Source organism: Vigna unguiculata, unplaced genomic scaffold, assembly GCF_037176805.1.
Source record: "Vigna unguiculata cultivar grain cowpea cultivar isolate G323 ecotype 2 unplaced genomic scaffold, ASM3717680v1 ptg000106l, whole genome shotgun sequence".
Classification (NCBI taxonomy): Eukaryota; Viridiplantae; Streptophyta; class Magnoliopsida; order Fabales; family Fabaceae; genus Vigna; species Vigna unguiculata.
The window spans coordinates 60,001-65,000 of NW_028196748.1; positions in this window are offsets into that span (position 1 = coordinate 60,001).

The following is a 5,000-nucleotide window of genomic DNA, read 5'->3' on the forward strand; positions in this document are numbered from 1 at the left end:
GGTCAGAACTTCATCTGGGTTCGAATCCTACTGATAGGTCTACTAGAGATCAGAAATTGTTGAAAAAAGAACAAAAGAAACATCTTGCTTTTTCCAGGCGATCGGAAAAGAAAGAAATAGTGAATTTATTCAAGATAATTATGTACTTACAAAATACCGTCTCAATTCATCCTATTTCATCCTATCGAGGATGTGATATGGTTCCAAAGGGTGAACTGGACAGTTCCAATAAGATTTCATTCTTGAACAAAAATCCATTTTGGGGTTTATTTCATCTATTCCATGACCGGAACAGGGGGAGATACACGTTACACCACGATTTTGAATCAGAAGATATATTTCAAGAAATGGCAGATCTATTCACTCTATCAATAACCGAGCCGGATCTGGTGTATCATAAGGAATTTGATTTTTCTATGGATTCCTCCGGATTGGATCAAAAACATTTCTTGAATGAGTATTGAACTCCAGGGATGAATCGAAAAAGCACTCTTTATTGGTTCTACCTCCTCTTTTTTATGAAGAGAATGAATCTTTTTATCGAAGGATCATAAAAAAATGGGAAATAATGTGGAAGATCCAAAACCTAAAATAGTTGTATTTGCTAGCAACAACATAATGGAGGCAGTCAATCAATATAGATTGATCCGAAATCTGATTCAAATCCAATATAGCACCCATGGTTACATAAGAAATGTATTGAATCGATTCAATTGCAACTTCGAATATGGAATTCAAAGGTATCAAATAGGAAATGATACTCTGAATCATCGAACTAGAATGAAATACACGATCAACCAACATTTATCAAATTTGAAAAAGAGTCAGAAGAAGTGGTTCGATCCTCTTATTTTGATTTCTCGAACGGAGAGATCTATGAATTGGGATCCTAATGTATATAGATACAAATGGTCCAATGGGAGCAAGAATTTCCAGGAACATTTGGACTATTTCATTTCTGAGCAGAATAGCCGTTTTCAAGTAGTGTTCGATCGATTACATATTAATCAATATTCGATTGATTGGTCTGAGGTTATCGACAAAAAAGATTTGTCTAAGTCACTTTGTTTATTTTTGTCCAAGTTACTTCTTTTTTTGCCCAAGTTTCTTCTCTTTTTGTCTAACTCACTTCCTTCTTTTTTATTTGTGAGTTTTGGGGGTATCCCCATTCATAGGTCCGAGATCCACATCTATGAATTGAAAGGTCCGAATGATCCACTCTGTAATCAGTTATTAGAATCAATAGGTCTTCAAATCTTTCATTTGAAAAAAAGGAAACCCTTATTATTGGATGACCAAGATACTTCCCAAAAATCGAAATTCTTGATCAATGGAGGAACAATATCACCATTTTTGTTCAATAAGATACCAAAGTGGATGATTGACTCATTCCATACTAGAAAGAATCGCAGGAAATCTTTTGATAACACAGATTCCTATTTCTCAATGATATCCCACGATCCAGACAATTGGCTGAATCCCGTGAAACCATTTCATAGAAGTTCATTGATATACTATTTTTATAAAGCAAATCGACTTCGATTCTTGAATAATCAATATCACTTCTGCTTCTATTGTAACAAAAGATTCCCTTTTTATGTGGAAAAGGCCCGTATCAATAATTATGATTTTACGTATGGACAATTCCTCAAAATCTTGTTCATTCGCAACAAAATCTTTTCTTTTTGCGATGGTCAAAAAAAACATGCTTTTTTGAAGAGAGATACTATTTCACCAATCGAGTTACAGGTATCTAACATATTGATACCTAACGATTTTCCGCAAAGTGGCGACGAAGGGTATAACTTCTACAAATCTTTCCATTTTCCAATTCGATACGATCCATTCGTTCGTGGAGCTATTTACTCGATCGCAGACATTTCTGGAACACCTCTAACAGAGGGACAAATAGTCCATTTTGAAAAAACTTATTGTCAACCTCTTTCAGATATGAATATACCTGATTCAGAAGGGAAGAACTTGTATCAGTATCTCAATTTCAATTCAAACATGGGTTGGATTCACACTCCATGTTCTGAGAAATATTTACCATCCGAAAAAAGGAAAAAACGGAGTTCTTGTCTACAAAAATGCCTTGAGAAAGGTCAGATGTATAGAACCTTTCAACAAGATAGTGTTTTTTCAACTCTCTCAAAATGGAATCTATTCCAAACATATATACCATGGTTCCTTACCTCGACGGGGTACAAATATCTAAATTTCATATTTTTAGATACTTTTTCAGACCTATTGCCGATACTAAGTAGCAGCCAAAAATTTGTATCCATTTTTCATGATATTATGCATGGGTCAGATATATTATGGCGAATTCGTCAGATTCCATTGTGTCTTCCACAATGGAATCTGATAAGTGAGATTCCGGGTAATTGTTTCCATAATCTTCTTCTGTCCGAAGAAATGACTCATCGAAATAATGAGTTACTATTGATATCGACACATCTGAGATCGCTAAATGTTCAGGAGTTCTTCTATTCAATCCTTTTCCTTCTCCTTGTTGCTGGATATCTCGTTCGTACACATCTTCTCTTTGTTTCTCGAGTCTATAGTGAGTTACAGACAGAGTTCGAAAAGGTAAAATCTTTGATGATTCCATCATACATGATTGAGTTGCGAAAACTTCTGGATAGGTATCCTACATCTGAACTGAATTCTTTCTGGTTAAAGAATATCTTTCTAGTTGCTCTGGAACAATTAGGAGATTCTCTAGAAGAAATACGGAGTTTTGCTTTTGGTAGCAACATGCTATGGGGTGGTGGTCCCGCTTATGGGGTCAAATCCATACGTTCTAAGAATAAATATTGGAATCTCATCGATCTCATAAGTATTATACCAAATCCCATCAATCGAATCGCTTTTTCGAGAAATACGAGACATCTAAGTCATCCAAGTAAAGCAATCTATTCCTTGATAAGAAAAATAAAAAACGTGAATGGTGATTGGATTGATGATCAAATAGAATCCTGGGTCTCGAACACTGATTCGATTGATGATAAAGAAAAAGAATTCTTGGTTCAGTTTTCTACCTTAACAACAGAAAAAAGGATTGATCAAATTCTATTGAGTCTTACTCATAGTGATCTTTTATCAAAGAATAACTCTGGTTATCAAATAAGTGAACAACCGGGAGCAATTTACTTACGATACTTAGTTGACATTCAAAAAAAGTATCTAATGATTTATGAATTCAATACATCCTGTTTAGTAGAAAGACGTATATTCCTTGCTAATTATCAGACAATTACTTATTCACACACCTTGTGGGGGGCTAATAGTTTGCATTTCCCATCTCATGGAAAACCCTTTTCGCTCCGCTTAGCCCTACCTCCCCCTAGTAGGGGTATTTTAGTGATAGGTTCTATAGGAACTGGACGATCCTATTTGGTCAAATACCTAGCGACAAACTCCTATGTTCCTTTCATTACAGTATTTCTGAACAAGTTCCTGGATAACAAGCCTAAGGGTTTTCTTATTGATAATAGTGACTATATTGATGATAGTGACGATATTGATGATAGTGACGATATTGATGATAGTGACGATAGTGACGATATCGACCGTGACCTTGATATGGAGCTGGAGCTTCTAACTATGATGAATACGCTAACTATGGATATGATGCCAGAAATAGACCGATTTTATATCACCTTTCACTTCGAATTAGCAAAAGCAATGTCTCCTTGCACTTGCATAATATGGATTCCTAACATTCATGATCGGATGTGACTGAGTCGAATTACTTATCCCTCGGTCTTTTAGTGAACTATCCCTCTCCAGGGATTGTGAAAGATGTTCCACTAGAAATATTCTTGTTATTGCTTCGACTCATATTCCCCAAAAAGTAGATCCAGCTCTAATAGCTCCGAATAAATTCAATACATGCATTAAGATACGAAGGCTTCTTATTCCACAACAACGAAAACACTTTTTCACTCTTTCATATACTAGGGGATTTCACTTGGAAAAGAAAATGTCCCATACTAATGGATTCGGGTCCACGACGATGGGTTCAAATGTACGAGATCTTGTAGCACTTAACAATGAGGCCCTATCGATTAGTATTATACAAAAAAAATCCATCATAGACACTAATATAATTAGTTCTGTTCTTCATAGACAAACTTGGGATTTCCGATCTCAGGTAAGATCGGTTCAGGATCATGGATCCTTTTCTATCAGATAGGAAGGGCTGTTTCACAAAATGTACTTCTAAGTAATTGCTCCATAGATCCTATATCTATCTATATGAAGAAGAAATCATGTGACGGGGGGGATTCTTATTTGTACAAATGGTACTTCGAACTTGGAACGAGTATGAAGAAATTAACGATACTTCTTTACCTTTTGAGTTGTTCTGCCGATCGGTCGCTCAAGACCTTTGGTCTCTACCCGGACCTGATGAAAAAAATGGGATCACATCTTATGGACTCGTTGAGAAGAATTATGATCTAGTTCATGGCCTATTAGAAGTAGAAGGCGCTCTGGTGGGATCCTCACGTACAGAAAAAGATTGCAGTCAATTTGATAAGGATCGAGTGACATTGCTTCTTCGGTCCGAACCAAGGAATCCCTTAAATAGGATTCAAAATGGATCTTATTCTATCGTTGATCAGAGATTTCTCTATGAAAATATGAATCGGAGTTTGAAGAAGGGGGAGGAGTCCTCGACCCGCAACAGATAGAGGAGGATTTTTTCAATCACATCGTTTGGGCTCCTAGAATATGGCGCCCTTGGGGCTTTCTATTTGATTGTATTGAAAGGCCCAATAATTTGGGATTTCCCTATTGGGCCAGGTCATTTCGGGACAAGCGGATCATTTATGATGAAGAGGATGAGCTTCAAGAGAATGATTCAGAGTTCTTGCAGGGTGGAACCATGCAGTACCAGACACGAGATAGATCTTCCAAAGAACAGGGCTTTTTCGAATAAGCCAATTCATTTGGGACCCCGTGGATCCACTCTTTTTCCTATTCAAAGATCA